This window comes from Bubalus bubalis, chromosome 4, assembly GCF_019923935.1.
Source record: "Bubalus bubalis isolate 160015118507 breed Murrah chromosome 4, NDDB_SH_1, whole genome shotgun sequence".
Classification (NCBI taxonomy): domain Eukaryota; kingdom Metazoa; phylum Chordata; class Mammalia; order Artiodactyla; family Bovidae; genus Bubalus; species Bubalus bubalis.
In genome coordinates, this window is record NC_059160.1 from 53855136 (window position 1) to 53881582 (window position 26447).

General features: G+C 40.7%; 1 protein-coding gene and 1 long non-coding RNA gene across 9 annotated transcripts in view; both read left to right on the forward strand.

The window, feature by feature from the left end:
• IGF1 (insulin like growth factor 1) overlaps nucleotides 1–26447 on the forward strand; it is a 78082-nt gene that overhangs the window by 5112 nt on the left and 46523 nt on the right. The window lies entirely within an intron of this gene.
• LOC123333239 lies at nucleotides 13–25621 on the forward strand. The gene is made up of 2 exons (XR_006550464.2): nucleotides 13–2257; nucleotides 2307–25621. It is a non-coding gene; the product is annotated as an uncharacterized LOC123333239 (long non-coding RNA).

Consider the following 26447-nt stretch of genomic DNA (forward strand, 5'->3'; position numbering starts at 1 on the left):
AAGTAGCCTCCCTCTTGCTGCTCTGTGGATTTACAACTGCCGGGACTGTGCGAAGAACTGAATGACTGCCTGTGGCTGGCAGCCGTCCTCAGCCTCCGAGATTCCTCACCTTAATGCAAGCCTAGTGTTTCAGTGGGGCCGTGGCACGTTTTGCAGATTTTGGATGGAATTTTCCTCTTTAGCAGTTTGTCTTTTAACTACTTCCCGCTAGGCTTTCCCGCAACTATTCTGCTCTGCCCTCACTATTCCATTCCTTCTGGGGAAAAGACAGGACAAAATGGCCCTGGGGGGTTGAGGGTTTTGGTTTTCCAGATCTGTGGGTGCATGTAGCAACATATGTGAATGTGTAGGGATGTTTTAAGTGCCAGGTCACTTGGAGGAAACTAGGAAGGTGGACTTGGCAAAGGGGCACATCCCAGATGTCTCCGTGTGATATGAAATCACCCCGAACAGACAGAAGGTGAAAGTCGCTGAAAGGCACATTTGCAAAGACACAGGCTCTCGCTCAATGCAAACTGAAATGCTGAGTTCATTTGCCCTCCGTTCACACTGACCTTGAGGCTTTGTTGTTGCCTTCCTTTGATGTCACCCTTCTCTGGGGCTCTCCAGTGATGTCTCCATCTGGAAAAGGGTTTCTGACAAGTGCAAGGTCATTCATCCCATAAGTAGGTCTCAGGTGATTAAAAAGTCAACAGTCAATAAAAAGTAGACAGCCAAGTCCATGCTTGCGGATAAATAATAAACACACACGGGAGTCCCTGCTGCCTGAGGGAATGGATCACTTAGAGAACACACCTCAGAGGCATCTGGCTCATGTATGTTACGGGACACTGAGTGATGGAAAACCAGATGCTCGTTCTGTTTAATTCTTTGCAAGTCTAGAGAGTTTCAGGAAACTGACACTCAGGTCTTCAGGATCGTGAATCATTCTTAGAGGTTCATGTGGCTTAAGTGTAGACAGCTTACCTCAGTTACCCACTAGGCTTTGAATAGCTCCTGTGATGACTCACACACTTCCAGTCTCTCTCTTCTTCCCAGGAAGGTGTGTGTGTGTGTGTGAGAGAGAGACTGGAAGGAGGGGTCTGTGAGTGTAGCAGTCTGGGATGGGTAGGGAGAAAGGGAAGGAAGAGGTTGATAGGCATGTTGATGGTCTGTACTCATTGTAGATTCGGTGACAAATAGCTTTTCAACAACTAGTGACAGAGAGTGAGACGTGCTTTCTACTCTTTGAATGGGCAAATTCCCACTTTCTGTTTCCAGCCAACGCTTTGAGTGAGTTCATTTATTTTTCTGGCAATAAAGCAATTCTATCCCATTCTCTGTTTCTGTGCAGATGAATGAGTTCATTTGGTGAGTGCTTTTCGAATAGCAGACCTGTTTTACCTTCAGAATATCTGGCAGAAGGCAAATGTGTCACATCGACATCACCCAGCGATGGCTTGTCACTACTCTTTACTTTGCTACTACTGATCCACATTTTAAAAAATGGATAAGTGGGTCTCAGTTATTATGCCCAAGAGGACCTTTTTTTTGCTTTTATAATCCATTTGTGCCATTTCCTTTTATCCAGTTCACTAGGTGATGGCCGAGCCCCCAAGTGTCTTGGGTTATGTGCCAGGTTGAATTGCCACATTTGATGTGACATGCTCCAGGATTTCCATGCACAGTGCATGGAAACTGGATCTTTCTATGACTGTGATGTTTACAATTAAATGACAAAAAATGAGAAAGAAAAAAAATAATTTGATCCCAAGTTGCCCTTCGATACTTATATATGTTCACACAAAGAATTAAGGGTATTGGACAACTATGATGGAAACTGATTTCAACTCACTGGAAGGCATTCTATTACTCAAATGATCAGATTTTACAAATGTGTTTTAATTCTATCTTAATAATTTGAAAGGGGAAGGTTCTACATGGCAACTCTTAATGTATAGTAATGTATATAACTTTGGATAGAAGGTGGTTTTATAAATTGTGTTTTATTATTAGAGTCTAGGTTTCATAAGTTCTGGTTTATAGCACTCTGTGACAATGTAAATTATTTGTCTGACATAAACTTTCATGCACAAATTTATTCTTGTTAATTTTCTAGTCAACTGGACTAGCCTTTTTGCCCAAGAGAACTTGACCCCTTTAAATCGTTTAATTCAGAACATTGATGGAACCTCTGCTATGTGTAAGACACTGTACAGGCATGAGTGAGATACCTAGAAATGAATGAGAGATTAACTTTGCCTTCAAGGAACTCACAGTCTAGTTAGGAGGTTAAAAAAAAAAAAGTATTATCAAGTATCATAGAGGAAAATAATCATGGAAGAAAAATGCAATCCTTTATGCTTTTCCTAAATACTTTTCCCATTTTTAAAATCAGGTGACCAAGATCTACCCTCTCAATGGGCTTCTTGATACCAAAGGCCAGATTGTTTACCATTGAATCCCAGTATCTAGCTCAATGCCTGGCTGATATAGCTGCGGCTCAAGTTTGACTGTTGAACTGGCAGGACTGAATTGAATTGAATCCCATTGAATGTAATGGCATGACTTGTTAGGGATCTTAGTCTTTAGAATCATCAAGAATTAAGTTTGTCAGGTACTTTGGACAATTCTTCCTGCCTCATATTTACCCAGCTATTCGATAAAACTTTCTCTCTTTTCAACTGAATACAATGTATACCAACAATGACTTAGACGAGACATTTAGATCCTCCCTAAGCTACATTGATGGTCTGTTTCATGTCTGAGCCAATTATTCTTAAAAGCATTAACTGTTGTCAACAAATTTTATTGAGTTTCCTTTTTGTCCCTTGAGATTTACTGTGTGTGAAGAAGTCAGCTCTAAGCATTTACAGCCTTTGAAATACTTTTTAGAGGAAAGCAGTCTTCCCTACCTCTACCCCCTGTCAATTGACTCTTATTATTGTTTTTACCCCTTTCAAAGTTTTGTTGTGGCTGCGTGCTTCATTTTAAGCTGCTTCAAATCCATTTTGAATGTATGGATTTTTTCTAACTGTGGAAGGGGGTTTCTGATCTTAGTTTGAAATGCAAACATCTAAAAAAATGTTACCTCCAAAACTATCTTTTTTACTGGGCCAGAATATTTAACAAGGGGAATTTTTAACCCTATTAAGAGACAGAACTGTCCTGAATAACTTTTTTTGGGGGGGTAACACTTATTTTGTATCAATCAACCCAATGTTCTAAATGAGTTCCTATTTCTCTACAAGCCTAAGCTCCACTAGAGCACAGAACATGCCACCTTCTCCGTTATCTGTTTTGTAAACATCTTCCCAGCATAAGTGCAAAAGTTCCTCTATAATTAACACAGCTTCACCAGACATTACATGCAATGAAAATTGCAAAGAAGAGCTAAGTACTGATTCTTCCCTATATATCATAGTAAGAGAGCATGTCAACCAGTCTTGTACTTTCATAGTCTTGGGAGGAAAATGGTGGCCTAATGGAGTTGGCACATTGGGAAAGAGCTAGCTATTATCTTTCCAGATTGATGGAAGAGGCTCATAGAGAGCAGTTTGTCACAACCTTGCTATGCATGGACCAGAGCAAGAGGAAAAGAGCTTCAAGTAAAACAGGAAAAGTTCAGCTTGCCATAGATACTATTTTTGACAGTCATGGTGATTAACCATTTTAACATACGCTTTAGAGGCTTGTGGAATTTCTCTCCTTGAAGATACTTTAAAAATTGACAGACAACCAACCACCTTGAATGGTTTCAATTAAGAGCAACTAAAAGAAAGCGAGTTTCTGGGGTCCTTTTTAGTTTTAAGAGTCTATAAACAGTCCCTTAAATAAACTGTATATGCTTTATCTCTGCGGTCTGGGAAAAAGGAGAAGTAAATCAATTAGAAAGGAAAGTTGGATACCCTTTTGGTTAGTCCAGATTTATAGCTTTTGTAAAATATACTTCCAATGCATACTTTTTAAGAACAGGTCTGAATAAATGAATGGCATTCTTCATGTGTTAAACCATACTGTTTTATAAAGAGTTTAAGTAAAACTTTGCAATGAGTTTCATTGTTATTGATTGCAGCAACCTTCCTAGATTGAGGTTATTATTATTAACTCAAGCTTCTTTCATTTGAAATATAGTGCTCAGAAAACTGCTCCCAGACCTGTCATTCATTAGCTGTATGACTTTGGCAGGCATTTAAACTTCCTGGGCCAAAATGTCCTTGTCTATAAAACAAGGGGATTTTGTTCAAGTAAATGACCTCTTCTAACTTTTAACAGACTCATAGTCTAGGTTGTAATTAACAAGGATTTGGTACTATTCAAGAAAGGAGAATCTTGGATTCAAATAGTGACCAAAGAACATTTTAGACTCCTTTATCTTCTTCACATAGTTTCTGTTCATCTCCAGATAGGGGACCCCACCTACTTAAAGCAAGAGAAGCCAGTGCCTTTGTTTTATTTTGTTTTAAGCTGAGTTCCAACCCCTCAGGGATGGAATAGAAGCTCAGACATGACCAAATACATGCAAGTCATCTGGCCAAAGAAGCACACACCTCGTGAAAACAGATTGCCATTTTTCTTTGCTAGGAAGGACTAACTGACAGTTCTCATCTTCACATTTTTTCAGTCTCCTGAAAGTAAGGACAGTTAAGTAGGTCAGTTTTTAACTGCTCTTTATAAATTAGAGGTGCAGATTGAATCTATAGTCTTCTAAACCTTGACTAAAAGCCTTTTCCCGGGCTTTTAAGACTGCCTATCCAATTAAAGAAGAGAGGACAGCACTGGGAACACCCAAAGACACACCCAGCCACCACTAGCGTTGAGTGGGGCATTAGCATTAGCTTTGAGTGGGGCTGGATTTGAGCTACACCATTTGCATTCCTTGGTTTGGCACCCCTTAGACCTCCAGCTATGCACTTGTGTGACAGCTGGTCAAAGTTAGAGGTACAGTCACTGGCTGTGACTTTCTCTTTGAAGCTAATTGGAACATGTGGGATTTGACCTTGGCCCTGGGCTTCCCTGGTGGCGCAGAGGTTAAAGCGTTTGCCTGCAATGTGGGAGACCTTGGTTTGATCCCCGGGTCGGAACGGGAAGATCCCCTGGAGAAGGAAATGGCAACCCACTCCAGTATTCTTGCCTGGAGAATCCCATGGACGGAGGAGCTTGGTGGGCTACAGTCCACCGGGTCACAAAGAGTCGGACACGACTGAGCGACTTCACTTTCACTTTCACTGGTCTCATTAGCACCACTAAGCTAACAGGCCACAAATATTCTTAAAGAGAAACAGTGAGTTTTCATATTGACCTTCACTAGTGGCTACTACTCTTTAAATATGCCCAAGAGGACTAGTCTGGGCAACCAAGGGACTTCTAAGAAAGTGATGATTTCTGTGCAAATTTAGAAAATATTGCAATATTGCAAATGCAATAATTTGCATTTTTCTGATATGGTCAAGCACCTCAAGACCATCTTCTCCCTGATGAACAGTTACAAGAAGCAAGAGAGGGAAGGAGTCAAGGCCAAGTGTGGTCTCTACTGTCAAGAATCCAGGATGTGAATTCTAGCTCTGTAACTTACTTGGTGGGTGGCATCGAGCAAGTCACTTAACCTCTTTGTTCTTCAATTTCCTCATCTCCAAAACAAGGACTACCTCACAGAACTGGTTAATCTATTAGAACATATTAAATTAGAATACTGCCTGGCACATGGTAAGCATCATAAACACATTAGCAATTATACTTATTTATTCTCTTCTGGGATCAGTCACAGAGTCTACTGCAAATGTCTGGGCAGCCCAGTTCATTACACACTCATTTCCCTTGATGTGTGCTAAGTTGCTTCAGTCATGTCCAATTCTGTGAAATCCTATAGACTGTAGCCTGCCAGACTCCTCTGTCCATGGGATTCTCCAGACAATAATACTGGGATGCATTGTCATTTCCTCCTCCAGGGGATCTTCCCAACCCAGGGATCAAACCCGGGTCTCCTGCATTGCAGGCAGATTCTTTACCATCTGAGCCACCAGAGAAACCTATTTCTCTCTATAGGGGCAGCTGATAAAGCCTGTTGTTAATAGTAACACTTACAGTAGTATCAGTAGCACGAAGGATGTCTTATGCTTGATTAGTATTTGCATTTTTTCAAAATCCAATTGTAGCAGCTCTCTCACTTTGTCTTTACCCCAGTCTTAGAAGGTAAAAATCATTGCTTCACTGGACAAGTGAGAAATGTGAGACATAGAGAGTTTGTGGTTTACCTTACTGGGTGGATCCAGAACCAAAGTCAAGGTCTCCTGTGTCCAAGAAGCACGTACATCTGCCCATTCACATTGTTTAAAGGTCCAAAGTGTTGCAGTGTAGAGATATGCTTCCAAAAAGCCTTGGCATCTTCTGGGAGAGCAGGAACAGAAACCCCTGGGGGCGCAGTTGATTTTGAACTTCTTTGAAAGGAGACTCAAAGGAGACATCCATGGAATGACCCTACAGTTCACCTTCTAGAAAAACTTAGGAAATACTTATAGAATTTCTTCAGGCTGCACAAGAGAAGTTTCTTTGATTAGAGGCTGCTGCCATTTGAGCCCCTTGCCTTCACAGACTGGACTCCACTCAGATGGCACACTGCAGCTCCCCATTGAGCACATGGATATGCCTTATGATCCGGGGGACTCCTTCCTCTGGCCAACTTCAACTTTTCTTCTTTCTTGGCCACCAAACCTCCAGTGCTTCTTTCCTCGTGGCTATGAGTTCTGCTGTTTTTCCTCAAAGACCTACTGAAGAAGAACTGTTTGTTGGACCAGGCATCTCTCTCTGGATTTGATAGGAGAGGTGGTAAAGGAGAAGTGGTCATAAGGCAACATAAGCCTGAGAGTGAGCCAGGCAGAAGTGTCTTCCCCAACTTGACCATGAAAGGAGCTGCGGAAGGTTTGGATGGGAGGCTTGCACCAGTGCAGGTGCCTCTCAACCAGTTGCTTGAAGACCATCAGTATTGGAAGGTCTCACAAGTTCCTGGCTGGTAGGCTCATAGCTCCATTTTGGATCCAGAAGAGTGTTGGTGTTTTCCAAACAGCTGGGTCTCTGTATACTTAGTCCAGACATCATGGACCATGCCAGTATTTCTCAAGGCCTCTGTAAAGAGCCAACCTCAAGCCTCTAGCTGACTTCTTCTGATTTCAGAGCCTACACCAAAGAATCAGACACTCTGCAAACAGGCAGGCAATTTTTCCCAAGGAGATTGCTCATTGTTCTTCATAATGGGCTGCGAAACCTTTGCCCTTTTATGCAGCCAGAGTCTTTGACAACCATGGTGGCAAAAAATCATTCCTGTACCGAGCTGCTGCCCTGGCAAAGCTCCATCCTACACCTCTCCACATGGAACATCAGCAAGCTCTTACATCACAAAGAATTACTTTTGGTTGCCTGGAAAGTTCAAGTCCCCAGGCCTTATTAGCTGTTAGACTAAGGAGATGACAACAGAACATTTCACTTGTCTTTATCTATATGTGAGATCATGTTTAAAACATAGCAAAGAGCTGTTATTTGACGTGTGATTCTTTAAGTGCAGTAAGTTGTATGCTTATTTAATGCATTGTTTAGTCTCACATTGGCTAAAGCCCCTTAAAGAAGCACTTGGCAAGCTCTGGCCTTTCATTCTTGGCATAGCTGCCCCTCTTACTTTTTCACTGAACCTTAAATACCACGAAAAACCCTTCACTTACTTTACATCTGGCATATTACTTTATGCAATTGGCCAGAACTTTTGCACATGGCCCTCTGCATTTGTCCAAAGGTAATTAATGGCTTTGCAATATTTGATCAGCAGCAGCATGGACACAAAGAGAACTTGTGCAATCAGCAGAGACCACACAGTCTTTTAAATGAAAATCTTTTTTGCATTAAATGCTCGGGCGTTGTGCAGGGATAAGGGTTTCCATGCCAAAAAAAAAAAGAGAGAGAGAGAATGGGCATGCTGAAGTCCCTGGGAAGATACCCAAGAACCTGATTCTTGATTAAGTATATATCTCTGTAATAAAACTACCAAATTGTTCACAGAAAGTAAAATTGAAGATTGCTGTAAGCTTGGAAGGCCTTGAAAAATAATCTAGTCAAACAGGAGAAGTTAAACTCAGAGAGAAGGGACAAGTCCAAGGTCATACCCCCGCTAATTAGTGCAGAAGTAAGAAGGAAGAGATACTCTTGATTCTGTTTCCTGATTTCATGTTGTGTTCCACCTTTATCTGTGATGGACCATGCTTATGTCTAAGTTACCTGATAAATTTCAATGACCAGGAGATGTCTTCAATCAGTCTCACCCAAATGAACATAGATCTTGGTGATGCTCTCATTCCAATAAATTTCCTGAGATTGAAGTTAGAGAGTTCAGAGAGTGACAGACTGTTATTCCCTTGCTGTAGAAATGTGTACAAACCAAAGGTATCCCCTGCCTTTTTCCCATACCATGCACTTGGCCTTTCAATGTGCCTGGGGCATTCCAAATCCACTTCAGGTCATGATTTAGAGTATTATTATATATTATATTATTCTGACTCTTTGGTCACTCTCTCCAATGTCAACTTGGGTAGAACTGCTTTGGAATGACTTAGCAAAGCTGTGCTCCTGGAAAATCTGAAACAGCCTGACGAGTCATTGGATCAGCTTCTTTTCTGGAGATTTCTCTGACAGCCCTAAGCCAAAAGAAATTTACACCTGATTTTTTTTTTTTCACATTTCCAAGCAAATACTCTATGAATCTCTTCAGATTTTTCTTCTTACACCTGTGGTCTAGCTGATGTACTAGAAAGGCTGTTGGAAGGGTCTTTTAAGCTTTCAGAATGGGTTAGTCATAGAGTCAATTCTGTGAGTGTTTCTGAGAAGATGGTCCTACCTCTATGCCATTTACCCTGATGAAATGGGTCTTTCATCAGAGGCAAGTGATGAAGAAAGTCTGTGCTGAGCCAACCTACATGCAACCTACTCCTGATAATCTGTGAAACTAGGGAAAGGAGCACGAAGGGTGGGAATTCTGGATTCAGCTGACTTGGGACACTATATACATTTCAGCCTCCTCACTCCTCCTTCCTTCCTGCCTCCAGCCCCAGCCCTTTTGTAAGACCAAGTGGCATGTCTTAACATTCTACTTTATTCTCCCGCTCCCTACTCACCTCCCCCAGCAGTGCCATGGGCAACAGGATTTCTCAACCTCAGCACTATTGACATTTTAGGCCAGATAATTTTTTGCTAGTGGAGAGGGACTGTCCTGTGCATTGTAAAATGTTTAGCACCATATTTGATTGACTTCTACCTTCTAGATGCCAGAAGTCCCATCCTCCAAATTGTGATAATCAAAAATCTGTCCAGGTGTTGCCAAAATCCCCTGGGGAGGCGGGTGGTGCAAAATTACACCTTGTTGAGGACTACTGGACTAGAGCTGGCTCCAGAAGAAAAGCAGCCAGAGAGATGGGAAAGCCATGAGTGCAAGAGACACACAAACTAATTATCAGTCACTGGCTAATGGGGTCTGTGGTTCATTGCCCAGAGTAAAGCAACAAGAAGAATTACTGGAGTTTTGAAAGCTTCTCTCTGAAAATAAAGCTCTCTTCCTATAGGCTACCAATAAAAAAAAAAAAAAAAGGTGTTTGCAAGCCCTCCTTTTCGTCTGATAGCTATGGAACTCGTTTATTTTAGTAACAGCAGTATGGGAAGGCAGAAATGAGAAACATTGTGTGCTTAGAAGTTTGAGTATGACAACTTGGAGTAAATGAAAAAAATAAGTGGTTTTTCTTTGACTTCAGTATTTGTGGCTGTTCCCTTTTGGTCATAGGCTTTCAATTCAGAGTTTAAAAGCCTGGTTCCTTTTCCCTGCTTGTATCTTTCCTATTTGAGTATCATTATAGTCATTTTATTATCTATAAACAGACCCACCAGAAAGCAGAAACAGATCAATAAAGTATTACTTTGGAAATCAGAGGTTCCACATTTGGGTTTCACCCAGCCCCCTTACTTAACAGCTATATGCTCTTGGAGAAGCCACTTAATTTCCTTAGGTCTTATATTCCTCACTTTTAAAATAAGAATAAAAATACTATACCACAGAGTTCTTTTAGGGCTCAACTATAGAGGGGCTTTGGAAACTGAAAAAGAATCCAAATATGTCACTATTAGTGGACTGAATTGAATAGTGGTTTGACTTTAGCCTTTAGTGACTTTGAACCATTAGTTCAATGGTTCTGCAATAATTACAGTGTAGAAAAGTTAATTTGGTAGTGTATCTTCTCAACCTAATTAATTAAAAATAAAAGCATGCTGGTATCTTCTGTTCACTTATCACTTTGAATTTAGACCACCCAAAAGTCTATTAATGGATCTTCAGAATGCTTACTCAGTATTACTGTTTATATCCTTATTGGAGAAAGTATTAAAAAAAAAAAAAAAAAACCAGGACCTATCACTTTACCACACTGAGCTTGCTCAAAGAGTTAGTTTCCAGATAGTGGTTAGGTAGTCACTGAGGTACCACACGTAAGCAAAAAGATTTCCATTCTCCCAAGTCAGCTACTGGTGATTTTTGCTTATCCTCAAAGAAGCAATGCTCAGCAAAGGGAATATACTCAGTAATCAGAAAAATATCTTTGTACTCGCAGTATCTTTGTCCACCTCAACTGCTTCCTTATCACAGTCTGACTTAGAAGAATTGAATTTTTTGTTTGAGCATGGCTTTGGTGAATTAAAACTTCTGAGTCTGATCACCATATGGACCTGTGAACATGCGGTTGTTCTAGCCCGGAGGCTTTACATATAGCCACTCCTAGAGACACAACATTTGATAAAATAGAAACCCACAGTCAAATACTGGTTACTGCTGCCATGAATTATCCTTTCTTTTGAGTTCTTTCAAAAAAAAAAAAAGACCCAGAGACTAAGTTTTAAAAGTTTTTTTCTGTCCTTTGCAGCATGCAGGGCACTTAATGAAACTCCTTGACTTGATGTTTAAAAAGGCATTCCAAAAGCTATCTCCTTCTACCAGTCCCCAGGGTATACCCCATGACTTTGCATTTGCTACTGCCGCCAATGTGGATCTGAGACTGAAGGTATAGAAGGAAAAATCTACCTGAGGTGTCACCCATTGGGACTCCTTAACTGTGGCCCCAGTGGAAACTTCTAGATCAACAGTAAGCTAATTCTAGTCAACAGGGAATTTTTAAGAGCTACCATAGGATTCCGCACAATAGATTTCACCTATGAGAATGGTTTTGAGAACAGAACCTCCATTCAATTCCTCTTTCTTACTTCAAGTGAGGCAAGCATACTAAAAGGAGAAGTGGCAGGCAAGGGAAGATATGTAACAAATGGTATATTCCTGGCAAATAAATCCTAAGGTAGATATAACAACAAGAGCACCAGCCTTCAGAGAACACAAGTGCTTTCTCCTTACCAAAGTATAACTGAAGAACTGGAGAGCTAGAAAGAACCATATAGAGCAATCTGGTTCAGTGCTCTCACTTCCCGGATGAGGGAAGCAAAAATCCAGAAAAAACATGATGTGCATGAGGTCACAAAGCATGCTGATGGGAAAGCCAGGACTGTAATTCAGTCACCTCACCCTTCTGTTTAGGGCTCTTTGCATAGCTGGATGTTTTCAACTTAACCTTGGTAAACCCATATGAAGGTAGCACTAGTAACCACAGTTCATAAACTCAAAGTGAACAGCTATGTCATATTCTTCTGGTGTCACGCATCGGAATAGTCTTTGAAAAGTTAAGCCCTTAACCACTCCCAAGAACTTTTCCCCAATTTCTATCACCCATTTGGATAATATTGTCAAGTCTTTTTATCCCAAATCTGATCAATCTGACTGTAGGACTATGGATCTTCATAGACTCTAGTAGTTTGATGGTTTGCAGGCTTAAAACAAACAAAAAGGGAAAGAATGAATTCCCGTTTTAGAGGCCATTTTAAAGTCACATTAGCAAGTAGATTGGTTGATGCATTTTGTGTTGCTTGTTAACTCAGAAGCTACCCAAAACAAAAGGTATTCTTGATGCATTATTTCTGTCTCTAAACATTCCTGACTTGCTAGTCTTCCATGAAGGCCTTCCATGAAGAAGCTTAAATTTTCCTACGTATTTTGAGTTTTATGTTTCTTTCCATTAACGTTTCCAGCCGTTCATAGACATATTTAGTTTGGCAGAAGGTAGTGGTGACTCATGGAATGAAGAAATTTGAAAGCAAAGCTACTGAAATGGATCTAATTTCTTTTTTTGGGTAATTTGGGAGTGAGCAATTGATAATTTGTCTAATTTTTCCTGGTTTCATCAGCTGCCATACTGCCAAATATTTGTTCCATATGGATGCTTTGTTATTCCTGAAACATGTCACAAATTTCAGCTGCAACTATATCTAATATGGTCAAAGGGTAAGACTATTGTTGGCTCATTTTCTCATTGTTTTTGGCTGGACACCCTCAATCAATGGCTATTGAGTGAAAAAGCAGGATCATATTGAAACCATTTTCAGCATGTTCCTTCCTATGGATCCAACCATTTCACTCTGAGTTTGTCAAGCACAGCAAATGTTCTCTATTAAAGGGATGGTTATGTTTTAGGCATAGATGCCACTGCCAGCTAATTTCATTCACCTAATAATTCCACTCTCTCCGTTTGGTATAGAGATGTTTTTGGCTCTCCAAAGTGTCCTTCTCTAAGTCTTGCTTCTCACTATAGAACAGATATTTGGGGATAGATTTTGAGAAGATCAATGACCTACTCCCTCTGTAGGCATTATTTCAAGGTTACTTTAAGAGAGACATCCTTTCAGGGCCCTGAAACATATGAATCATAAGACTTGTAAAAGTATTAGTGCCACAAATCTGGCTGGCATTTATGCAGATTACCAGTACTTTGCATGCAATTATGGAGATCTCCCTTACCAGAGAAATCAGACAAGGATTCAGTAACGTTGCTCTCAACCACCATCAAAAATGGCTAAAGATACAGAAGGACTTATTTCTGGCTGGTTCTGAAGTAGGCACTGATCACTTAGTGTCTTAAAGTCATTCCATGGGTAATTGGTTTCAATCAATAAAAATGATTTCAATGCTGCCCTGCAAAAATAGCTAAAATAACGAACAAAATAGTCTATTTCTTAGAAGAAGCCAGACTTCACTGAAGGCCAGGGAAAGTGTTTTGTGACAAGAAATAATCTCTGATTAATGATGGGGAAATTGGGTTTAATTAACAAATGTTACAGCGTCACATAGTAAAACTACAGGTTAGTGTAGCTGGATCTAGAGTCTTGCTACTCAAAGCCAACTGAGAGCTAGTTAGAAATTCAGAACCAGAGGCCCTACTCTCAACTAATTGAAAGAAAACCTGCAGTTTAGCAGATACCCAGGAGATTTTATGCACATGAGGGTTTGAGAAGCCGTGGTCTACCGAATCACAGGAAATAGCAAATACCTGCTGACTGATATCTCTCTCTCTCGTCTAAGAGAGAGAACACAAAATATTCAGATCTGGACTTTGACTAAGGAGTTGAAGAATGGTGTTGGGGCCAAACTTGCTTGTGATGGTTAACAATGTATATGCTGATTCGACAGTATCAAGTCCTAATCCTCTGAAGTTGGTGGAGCCTTTCCTCAGAGGAAATATAGAACTGCTCCACGCATAACCCCATGGCCTGACCTTCTGTGAACTGGAAATTGGAACTCCTAATTGCTGTGGCTGCAGTTTCCAAACCCATCACTGGGGCCAGGAACTGAGGTCCAGGCCTTAAGATCTTGCCAGTTTCTTTTTCAATAGTTACATTTTTAAGAACAGCCAAGCAAGAGTCCTTTAAAAAAATATTTCTAATTGCGTGGAGGGGAGAAATGTGTGTTTTACTCATATCGTATTGCTGCCTTTGTCATCCTCAGCCAGGTTCTAGTATTATTTCTTCTAAATCAAGTTGATTAGTTCCATTAGGACTCCCATTGGGATGTAAGAGAAATAGTTTTAAACTAAGAAAAACTGGGTTTCTGTCACTTACTGAGAGGTGAGGGGTAAACTTTAAATCTGCTTTTCAAAGGGACAGCTGGTTCCCCAGTTGATAGCCTTCACTAGACCCGTTCTGGAGCTGGGCTGTTTCCCCAGGATGAGCCCGTTAGTGAAGGTCTGGTTATTTGAAAGACATGGCTTCCTCAGAAAGACATGATGCCTCAGCTGGGTAGGTAGAAGTGAGAGAAAGCCAGTTTATAACTTCTCTTCCTTGAATGACACTAAAAGAAAGGGAGGATTTGCACCGAAGAGTCAAGGAATCTTGGATTTACTCAGAGCTCTTCCAGGAAATAGCTTGATAAATTTGGTGATTAGTCCCACGGGTCTTCAAACCTGTCTCCACTGGAACAATGGTATTAGGATGAACCAAGACAGTCTGCTTCTGAAATGGGATTATTGGGATCTCTTTTCACAATTTTCCTGGAGTGGGGGAGGGGAATAAGCCATGGATAGAATGTTCATATTTTTTCACAAACATTTTTCTTAAAATTTAAGTACCTGCCACGTCTTCACTGTATTCAACTCTAGGATAAGGTGGTATTGGACTTAGCTCACACATATATATTGAATTTGTTTAGACTTAAACCCACAGCATTTTAACACAACAGTATTGTTGACTCTTTGGCACTCTACCCATTGAAAGAATGTTGACAAGATAATTTCTAAGACCTTTACAGAACTGACATTTATTGTTATTTTGTGGAAATCTGTAAAAATCTTTAAGGGATCTAACTGGATGTGAATCATGTATATTGCCTTCTTAGCATTCTTCTTTCATTGCTGTTGTTCAGTACTTTAGTAAAATGTATGGATGTAAAATTATAGCACTAACTAATCAATTCCATTATAGCATCATTGGCTAGTCATGTGCTCTGGCCTAAGCAATACCCAGGGGAGGATATAGCCATGCCTTCAAAGAGGTTTCATAATAGCAAAAAAGGACTCATTATATATCAAGTAAAAAATATGTACTGGCATCCATTTATAATCACATCCCTCAATGTGGTTCTGCAAAGACTTGCACTGTAATAGTTTTTCTATCATATTCATTGTGCTATCAAACTGGTATCACAGTTGATTCTTTCTGGACTTGGACCTTTATGCATTTTCTCATTCTCATCTCTCATTATTATGGCACCATAACTGGGTCCCTGCAGAATTTCATTGAACTTATTATGAGATACTTAATATCATGACAACTCCAGATTAAATTGCACAGGAAATCAGCATTGTAAAAGGATCTTAAATAAAGTCCTAGTAAGCAACTTAAAAAATTATATCAATCAGACAACCCCAAGCTTGCCTCAGACAGGAATAATTCTCCCCTATTTTATTCCAGTCCACTTGACTCATTGAGTGCTTTCTAGTTAGCAAAACATGAAATGATGAAAGGAATGAGTAAGCACTGCCTCTACCTCATAGAGTTAATACTCTAGAACAGATGTCACCAAATGGTCCCAGACCCTACTCCCACCCCACCTGAACCTAGTCAATAAACACGTTCTCTTTGATCTACTTGATAAGTTTTTCAAATTTTGAAATTTTAAAAATCAAGAGATTTTAAATAGAGATGAAGATTAACAGCTTCCCCTGAAAAACTGGGTGATCTAACTTTGCTGTCTGGTGTTCCTGAGTGGCAGCTATAGGCTAGAGCCTTCTAAGTGGAGTATGTGCCCCCCCAGCTGATCACAGTTCCTTAGCGCAGGGATCCCCAACCTCTGGAATCTAATGCCTGATGATACAGAGTAGAGCCGATGTAATAATAATAGAAATAAAGTGCACAATAAAGGTGATACGCTTGAATCATCTCGAAACCATCTCCATCCCCTGGTCCATGGAAAAATGGTCTTCCAGGAAACCAGTCCCAGGTGCCAAAAAGGTTGGGGACCACTGCCTTACAGGCTTGATTTATTCATCTATGTACCCATATGGCCTCAGCATACATCGATCCCTGACACTCATGTTCTAGATATGCAAGATTTCCTTGGATACCAATCATATATCCTTCTTTTTATTCAATTCAACACTCAATTCTTGCTTGTATACTGTCACCCAGGCACTAAGATAGCCACTGCCAATGCATATGAATAAGATACACGTCTTATTTTTAACAAACTCTGCAGCTCTCCTCAAACATAACAAGGGTACAGTTCAGGTAGCGTTGATAAGACAAGAAAATCCTCCTGGTAAAGAAAAAAAACCTAAATCTGAAAAACTGGACATTCAATAATTTAGAGATCATCAAAGAGATATTTCTTCAAGAGCAAGTGGAGTTTTTGGTCAGTGACCTTGTAAAGCAGGAAAGGCCAGGTTCCCAGCCAGAGCGATGGACAAGTTGCACAATCACTCGGAGTGTTTAGGACAGTGGAGACCATCAAACCCAACTCTTCAGACAAAGTGAGTTGTAGCATTGTAGTTTGTTTTGCACCAAGATCCAGAACAGCTGTTACCAATTCGCTGGAAGATTACACATGTGTGCCTCCTTCCATTCCCATCACTGTTGAGGTCCCCCTCATCACTCAGCAAAACTATTGCAACAGCTTCCTCAGTGACGGCTTTGTGTCCAATAGTGCTTGACACCAGCCATCCCACCCATGAGATTAATCTTCCTAAAGCCCAGTCCTAATCACTTTATCCCTCTTCTAAACAATTTCCAGTGACCATTCGTGGCTAAGTAAATTGAATCCAAACTCCCCAGCTTGATGGTAACGCATTTTATACAAGGCCTCTATCTAACTTCCCAAATGTATTTTTGTTTGTAATGTTTTGTTTCTAATGTCTAACTAGTGTTTCCCTACAGCAGTGTTCACAAACTGGCAGTCTGTAAGTGATATCTAGTCTTCAAAAGTATTTTGTGTGGCAAATACAGTGTTTTCATGAAACTGAATTATCTGTCAATATTTACTAGATGACTCTTGCCTCTAGATTGGCACATATTTTCAGCTTTACCAAAATCCTCACCATTCTCTATTACCTTATTCTGGTCCACTTCACTCCTTTATATGACTTGCATGGCTCTGATAGGCATCTGAGTTTACACATGCCCCCCACATATTCCAACATCCGACCTAGATGATTTACTACCACACGTTTATTTTCCTGAGTTTTCCTTCTGTTCCTCTCTTAAATGTCACCTCCTCTGTAAAATTTTCTACCAGATGTTAACTCCCTTTTCTCTGAGTAGCAATAATATTCCTCTAACAACACATAATCTATCCTATGTTGTGTGGGGTTTTTTTTTTTTTATTGAGTATTCATGCTTTATGCCATCTAGTTAACTAAAAGTGCCTCAAAGGTGAAGGGCATTGAGTCCCACCTACCCCCCTGTACACAGATGGTACAGGCTGTGTTTGCATGGAATTACTTAAGTTGTCCATTTTCCTTTGGCCTGTCAAGCCCGTAGTAGTTGTGTGTACCCATAAGAAGGCAGTAACTCAGTTGACAGGAAGGCATGGCTGAGTTGGAAGACTCCTGTGGACTTTTAGGCATTTTCAAGTAGGGAGTGAGAAACGCTGTCTCTAAGGGGAACTACTGAGGGAATGTAGGTAAACAGAACATGATCCTTTTCATTGGAAGCTGCTGTGATCTTCAAATTAAATCACTATCACATGTCTCACAAGGAACTTCAGCAAACCTTTTGTATGCTCATTTTGTGTCAGAATTACAGAGTCCATCCATTCCTGGGGGCCTGGCTGAAAGAGTGAATTGAGCCAGCGCCAGGTAGAACACAAATGCCCCAGAAAAAAAAAAAAAAAAAACGAAATAGAAAGAGCTCTGCATACTACACACCGAAATGTCTATTTCTAAAGTTACTGAATGCCTAGAAAGGTGCTCTCAGTCCTGCTTGCCTTGGCAGAAGGGCTGTCAACAAGTTACAAGATTATGAAGTCAAAACTCAGTGACTTCAGAAATGGATCCAACCATTTTGATCAAAATGATCAGTTGTAAACTGTGGAATAAAAAATAAGAAAGCCACTCTTCTTAAGTGTAATTTAATTCAGCAGTGTCTTATGGACAACTGTGTACCCAGGATAGTGCTAGAAATCAAGAAAACTGAAACAAGGAAGCCAGTAGAGACAACTAATATTAATGGGCTAATAATTAATGGACAACTAATTTTAACTTATGAAATTCTCAAAGTATGACATCAAACCAGCCTTAAGGTTGTCTTCAACCTGCTTAAGAATGTAGCACATACCCCCCATGTGTAGGAGTCATCATCAAACTAATCTGACAGCAAAAAAATAAATAATAAATACAAACATGGCGTTTTTTTCCCCCTATTCCTCCAGAACATGGCCGATTTCAAATCATGTCTACAAATGAAGACCAAGGATTTTCATTTTCCTCTCCCTATCTACCATCTTATGAGGTTTTCCACTGATATTTAAAAGTAAGGTGGAATTTTTCACTTTTATATACCTTCTATCTGCCTGGGTTCTTGACTAGGTAGAGGTATGAATGAGTTATATTGCCAGAGAGAGGCCAGAAAGAAGGGCAAATGAAGTGCTTTGACTTTGAGTTGATGGAAAGCTCATGAAAGAACCCTTCCTTTTGTGGGGTTGCTGAACCGGTCTTTCCAACTGATGTCCAGTGACAACCCAATGACAGTTCCATTACAAGTTCCATGCAACTTCTACCTGGAGTCATGAGTTTCCCCTTCCCACTTGATCCTCTGTATCCCCTAGTCCAGATAGGATCTGACCCAAAGAACATGGGCATCACTGGTTCCTTTTCTTTCAGCACAAGAAATCCTTGAAGCAGAGATTTTCTGAATTAAACAGAAATCCAACTATGAATGCCTGGGTATACTTGAATATTTCTTCTCTTACCAAAGAGATATTAGGTATTAGAAGAAGCTCTGAATTCGAGGTGAAGAGACCCTGAAGAGACTTGGCTTTGTTGATTATAACCTGGGTACCTTTGGGCAGTTCTCTTGCTTGTAAAATGGGTACAGTCAGCCCTTCCCTGCCTCCCAAAAGGGTTTTTTGTGAGTATCAGTTTAGATAATACCCATGGAGTCATCACAAAATGCTCAGGGAATCAAGGCCAGCTATAAGCTTCCAGAGATAATTTGAAGGAAGTGTTGTTTGAATGGCTTTCCTGGTGGCCTGCAGTGTGGAAGACCTAGGTTCGATCCCTGGGTCAGGAAGATCCCCTGGAGAAGGAATGGCAATCCACTCCAGTATTCTTGTTTGGAAAATTCCATGGACAGAGAAGCCTGGCAGGCTACAGTCCATAGGGTCACAAAGAGCTGGACACAGCTGAGCGAAATACCTACCTGATCTAGACTGGAGTACATACTGAGGTTGCAAGTGGGTTAGCCAGGATGGCATTCAATTCCTGCATCCTCCTTGAGAGCTTCCTCTGCAGCCGTTCCTTTTTGGGGCATGTGTGCTTTCTGTGGACTGGAATTACAAGGGCAGAAGCAGGAATAGCTGTATTATTGGTCAGTGCTTCTCATAATCCACAATCCCGTGAGTAAGGATAAGAGGTTAATTAAATATATCTCTCGGGCAACAGAAATGATCAAGGCTGTCCCTGGAACACAGTTGCTTCAGAAAGTAGGCTTTTGTTTCAGAGAAAATCTCCCACAGAGAAACATAGAACGCCAAAGAGAACTATAAATAGGACTATCATTTATGTCAATTATAAATAGATTTGCTCCCTTTTGATTAGAAGATTAATGCTAGCTGAAAGTCAGGAGTTGAACAGAAATGAGGGAAAAACTCCTGACAAAATATTATGACACGCTAACAGTTAGATTTGATACCTTTTCCTCCCTGTGGTATTTTCTCTGATTTTCCCTAAATGAAGACTCTCTTCTCATTTGAGTTTAGAATTTAGTTGTTAGTCTTTGAAGTACATTTGTTCATACTTTAGCAGCTCCTCAGGATCTCTCCTTACCATTCCGATTAGAACACACCCACACATACACACACACACACACACACGCACGCACATACACACACACACACACCTTTTTTAAAAAATGGAAAAATTGACTATCAAAGTTAGGAATTCAAAAAGGGCAAAACTCGTCCCCCAGACACCTCTCAAGAAGGTCACCACGCTCTATAACCAAAGTTCTCCTTTTCACAAAGGAGACTCTTTCCCGAGTTACTGTGTACATGTGGTTCCTCAGCTATTAACATATTAGCAGTGAGCATAATGACTAAAGGGATAAAGTAAAAGATCAGTCTATGAAGGGTCCCAAACCACAGGTTGCAGTTACTGAGCACATGGTCAGATATGCGGTCATTTTCTCTCATTCTGGAGGGAAGAACATGCAGAGGGATCCCAGCTCTGCAGGCCTACTTAGCCAGCTCCTTGTCCTCTGCTTATGTCTATGACTCATCTCTTTCCAGGGCCAGGGAGAGAAATGGCAGCTTCCCATCCAAGCTGTCTGCCAGGTTCATCCTGGGACGAGGGTTTGTGGATGGAGCAGCAGGGTACCTCCATCCTGTACCAGGCGCAATGGAATGCAATAGACTGCATGTCTCCCGCCTGCTAGGGTGAGGCAATGGAAAAAGTCTTACCTGAGTCCACCCACCTTGCCTCATGCAAGGTCTTGATGCCAGCTACTCCAGACTCAGCATTAAGAAAGAGGCTGTAGGGAACTCTACTTAGTGCTGTGTGGTGACTTAAATGGGAAGGAAATCCAAGAAAGAGGGGATTTATGAATAAGCCTGGATGATTCACTTTGCTGTACAGTGAAAACTAGCACAACATTGTAAAGCAGTTATACCTGATAAAAAGAAAGAAAGAGGCTATAGGTAGAGATAACTGGGAGGAAAGGGCAGATGTAATAAGCAGGGACCAGTCTGGGAGATTCCTCCTCTACTTCAAATGCCCAATTCTGGTTTCACTGTGGCATATTTTAAAGAGAACTTAGCTTGTCAACTGGAAATTCTTTGCCTGACCCAAGATTCAGGGGGAGATTTCTGGAAAAACACTAATCAGGGATTTTGAAAGCCTGGCTTCCAACACATAAAGACATCTATTGAATATTTTTAAAGATATAAAATTCTTAGAACCGTTGGACAGGTTTCTGTGTGTGACCACTCTCTTCCAAGTGGCATTGCTCAACAGCCCAGATCCCATCAGAAGGCTGACATCATGCAGTTGTGCAACTCCCAGGCATCACAATGTCACTTTGCTCACGGCACTTGCTGTGCATCCACCACTGAGAAGCCAAGCAGCATTAGATTATAAGTCAGAAGTTCTGAGTGGGATCATTCCTGTGAAACCTGAGTCCCCGGTTCTTCTAAAAAGTCAAAATACATTTGGATCTTGCAACTCAAGAGTGTCAGAGCCAATCATTTCTTTCATCAAAACCCAGGAATCGCACGGTGGGTGGCTGGGGCCATGTTCTCCCTTCCTCTAGTTCCCTTCCCCCACCCCTTCAGGCAGGATTCTCCAGGCTGGAGAGAAAGGAATAGAAAAGAAGCTCTCAGTCCTGAACCTCTCTGCTGAGCACTGCATTGTGCTGGATTCTCTGACACAGTGGGATGTGGAAACATGAGACTGAACATCAATTTTTTCCCAGACTGCTAGGTAAACAGAAAATAGGAAAGACTTCTTCCCACGTATCCTGGCATTCCCCATCGAATATTTGGGGTTCTGTCCAACAGCCCGACTCAATGGCTAATGTTGACCTCTGACTCGGTTGACCCCTTGATGGGAAATGTTTTAACCAGTTGGGTGATTTCTCAGCTTCAACTATGGAACAAATTTCAAAATTGAGAAGGCAAGACTCTTTCCCATTCTAAAATAGGCTGGCCTAGAATGTTCTCAGGAGCTTCATGAAGAGCTCTAAGTCCTGGCTTATTTACAAAGGTGGCAGTGGCCTTCAGATTGGGTTAATGAAACACTGGCACGTGCACGTGGCCAGCTTTAACTTGCTCCTGTGTGGCTGTCCCCTTTCAGGGAAATCTAGGACTAGCAGAAGAACAAACTGGCCCTTCCCCAAGTACATGCACTCCCCTCTAGGGAGACAGGAGGGAAAACCTTGACATTTCCCAGACCTCAGGAGTCACTCTAGAGGGTCAGTAATAGCCTCGGTTAATGACAAGTTTCAGAAAGGGAGCTTCCAAAAATTGGCCACAGTGCCTGTAAAGTGTAATGAGTTTACTCCCTTTTGTCTGGAAGTCATATCTGGTATTTCACGTAGACCTTGAATAGATAGGGTTTTGATAGATGGGGAAACACTGGGTAGAGAAACCACGTCAGTGGAAAAGCATATAAACAGAATGTAGAGCATTCTTGCAGGAGCAGACACTATCCAGTTGGGGGTCATGTGCTAGGGGACAGTCACTCAGGATAAGCCCCAAAAGATAGCTTAGAGCAGCATTTGTATTAAAGAATAATAATAGCACTTTCTGAGCTCTTACTGTGTGCACCATTTTATTCTAAGCACTGATATGTATTAACTCTTTTCATCCTCACATAAACCTGTGAAGTGAATTCTCTCATTCTCCTCACTTTACAAGTGAGGCCACTGAGGCACCCAGAAGTATATAATGTATTTAAGGGCACATAGCTTTTTTTTTTTAAGATTTTTTTTATGTGGACCATTTTTAAAGTTTTTATTGAATTTTTTACAATATTGCTTCTGTTTTATTTTTTGTTTTTTTGGAGGGATTTTTTTGGCTGCAAGGTATGTGAGATCCTAATCCCTTACCAGGGGTTGAACCCCCAGCCCCTGAATTAGAAGGTGAAGTCTTAACCACTGGGCCACCAGGGAAGTTCCCACATAGCTTTTGAGTAAGACAAAACTGAAGTTTTTTCAGGCAGCTAATTCCAGCACCCATGGTCCATGGCTGCCTTTTCAGCTGCCTACCTACAGTATGCCTTTATTCTTTGCTTTTTTCCCCCTTACTCCTTCTTCGCTAGCTATGGAGATACTGGCTAACCTCTAAGGCCAAGTTCATATATTCCTTCCTTAGTGAGACCTCTTCTAACTTTGTCAGCAAGAATTTATCTTTCCCTATTCCTGGCTTCTCTCTTTTACCTACAATGATTTTTTCCAATCTTTTCTACATTAGAATTCAGGATGTTCTCATTTGTGAACTTCTTCAGGCCAGATTTGACATCTTATTCCCCTTAGAATCCTCAGAACCTGAGACAGTGCTTTGCATGTATCGAGTGCTCAATTCACATTGCCTGAATTGAACTGAGTATCAGAGTCCACTGGCTGAGGCCCCAAATGTCCCCTAATCCCACCACACCTCCTTAAGATCATCTTTCCAAATTCAAAACAATTTTTAAAAGAATCCTAAGAAATCTTAGGCCTCACAGGGAACTCTCTCACTCCTGAAAACCTACAACTCATTAAAAAACCATTTGGAAAAGCATGATGTGGACTATCTCAGGCCACAGACCAAGAACACAATTCCAGGTTCAGTCCTGCTTGGCTGCAAAAGAAGGCTAATGGTAACAGAGCTTCTAAAGACAAAAATGCAGCCACCCATGGATGAAGTCTCTCACCAAGGGCTGTGGGGTTCCAGGGTTTCTGAGAAGGCTCCCTCTATCCTAATAAAGTTCTCAGCTTCTCAACCCCCCAATCCCAGCTCCCTACAGGACACTCAAAATCATCCAATTTAATTAAAACCTCTTTTTTTTCACATTGAAGTCACAAGTTTTCACAGGGTGCAACGTGTTGCTAACCTAGCAATTTCCAAACTAGACTGTTCAGCAAGGCAGGTGCTGTTTTCTTTTTTAGGGCCCATGTCCTTAAATTGCTCTGCTGCTTAGATATACCTGAGGGCCAAACTGCTCTGGCAGATTCTAGCCTATGCTCTTCCTCCTTCACCCAACTCTTTTCTGGCCTGCAAGATGTTGTTCTCCCACAGCCAATAGGAAGAAAAGGTCTTATCGTCTTTTAAAATTATACTTTTAATGTGTGTCCTTAATTACCTTGAAACTCAGATAGTCAGTGACAACAGATACTGAAAGACAGGGAAGCCTGGCATGCTGCAGTCCATGGGGTCACAAAGAGTCGGACACAACTGAGTGACTGAACAACAACAAGCACAGCACTCTGCCTTCTGGAAGGATGTCAAACAAACAAGCACGTAGAATGATCTACAATTTTGTAATTGGCAAGAGCATTATGCATATTGAGCATTATATTTCTGCAGAGTTGAGTGCTAAAATAAAATGTGCTCAGTGCAGAGAGAGTTCCTGAGCAACTATTACACACAAGACTCTGGAACAGGTTCTAGGAATATAGTGTGGAACCAGACTGACAGGGCTTCTGCCTTAGGTGCTTAGAGTTTTGCCAGAAAGATACAGGATGCTAGTGCTAAGGGAGAATGAGGCTTGGTGAGATTCTTGTGCCTTGGATTTGTCTGGAGGAGACTCTACAATACCAAGTTTTCTTTCCTTACCGACTGTAGGACTGTCTTTCTACTCAAGCTCCCATCTTCTCCTTTCCCCCTTTTCTTATTTTCTTATTTCTCTTGACAGCATGCATTGCCACTGATATAGTCCCTGGTTTTAGATTTCTTCTGTTAAGAAAGTCTCACTGTTAGGTTCAGTTTGAGCTCTTAATCTTCCCTCTTAACCCAGCCAACCAAGAGAGGCAACTTGAATTGTGTGACATGTTGGTTTCCATCTGGAGTCAGACTCATTGGTGCTCTCTGTTTTCCTACACGTATTGAGAAATTCTGGGTACACTGCAGTCTCTTGTCCTGGGAAGGTATTAAGGAAAGGACATCATAAAATCTCCGTGGGACTATAACTTGGTATCTTGCTCTCAAACTTCTAGAAGCACTAACTTCCTAGAAATTTATTACCAACTCTACAAACAAACAAAATAGAAAAAAAAATTTTTTTAAAAAAAGGCAGTATTCCAGTTATTTGCTTGAGAAATATACAATTGATCATGTAGAAGGGAAAGCAATGGTCTCTCTGACTCTTGAAGCTCAAGTCTGTAAGGAGCTGTTTTTGATCAAACTTCGTTAATGAACCCAATCCCCTATCTAGGAGCCAACTGGTCTCCCTGAAAGAATTCTCAGAATATAGAAGCTAGACTACGTGTGGGGAACCACTGATCAAATTCCAGATATGAAACTGACTTGATATGGCATTAGGATGTATATTTTGACATTAGCTTATTTTCTTGCCAGTAACATTTCTCATTTTCAAAAATCTTTTTCTTTGCTCTCCTCTAGCACTAGTAGACTAACTTTGTACAACAAGATGATAGGAAGCTTCTTTTAAGGCTAACCCTCTGCAATTTTGTATCCCTAGATCCCAAAGCCTGCAATAAATAGGAGATTAGGAGAAATAACCCAAGACCCTTCTTCTGAAAATCTACCCAATTTATTATTACAGCCTTACTCAAATTGGAAATAATGAATCAAAACTAGATCCACAAATAGAATAAAATAATATTGACAAGCAGCATGTAGATTCTGAGAAAATGAAATTTAAAATATCAATAGAATTTAAGGGCACCAAAATGAGTTTAAGAGAAAGAAAATGTGTCCTTTATCTGTATTTGCCAACATATGGTAATAATTATAGTCTCCAAATTAGACGGTACATTCCCTTGACCTTCAAATGAGGGGTGAAAATAGATTGAGGAGTCAAAAAAAAAAAAAAAAAGACAGTATTTTATCAGATCTAATTTAGTCCTAGAGCTATCAGGAGTCCATTTGTCTCCAAGTGGAGCATTGCCTGGTGGCTGTGTTTCCGCTTATGGTGAAAAGCTGCTGGGGCCATCAGAGCAAGAGGGACTTCACAAAGAAAGCCAGAAAGCGGGGCCAAAAGGCAAATAAGGTTCCTGTCACAACCAAAATGTTTCACTTAGCTTTTTGTGCTACTCCTTTACTGTTTGTAATGGAGCAATTTCTATGAGAATTGTGTAAAAATAAGGAGATTTTTCAGCTTTGAGCAACAAATGAGTGAAACGGGCAAGAAAAGCATGAAATTTGGTGAGGGAAAGAAACAGTGATAGGAGAATAATGTAAAAGCCCTGGGGAAAAGTGCCTCCTCTTTAAATACTGTGTAAAACTCACACACACCCTGTGACACAGGTATAACATCCAGATATACTCTGGATGGATTTTCTTAGTTCTGAGAATCTATCACTTTACCAAAATGCTTAAGTCTTCATCTCACAACCCCCATTCAATGCTGTTGAACATTTTCTTTTGGGCACCTCTATCTATTCTACTGGAAGAGATGAAAAAGAGAATTCATGAGGTAGCATCTCTTGGAGGTCTCTGTACTACCCATGTTCATATTTTCCTTCTGCAAAGTACATATAATATGACAAAACCTAGAAACTCTAGGTAGTCCAGATGGTAAGAGTTTCTGCTAAGAATGGAGATAGAAGAACCATGGAATTATAGGGTTGGAAAAGACCTTTCAACTCATAAAATCTCTCTTCTGAGAAAGCAATCCCATCATCAATATCCTGACAGAACGCTTCTG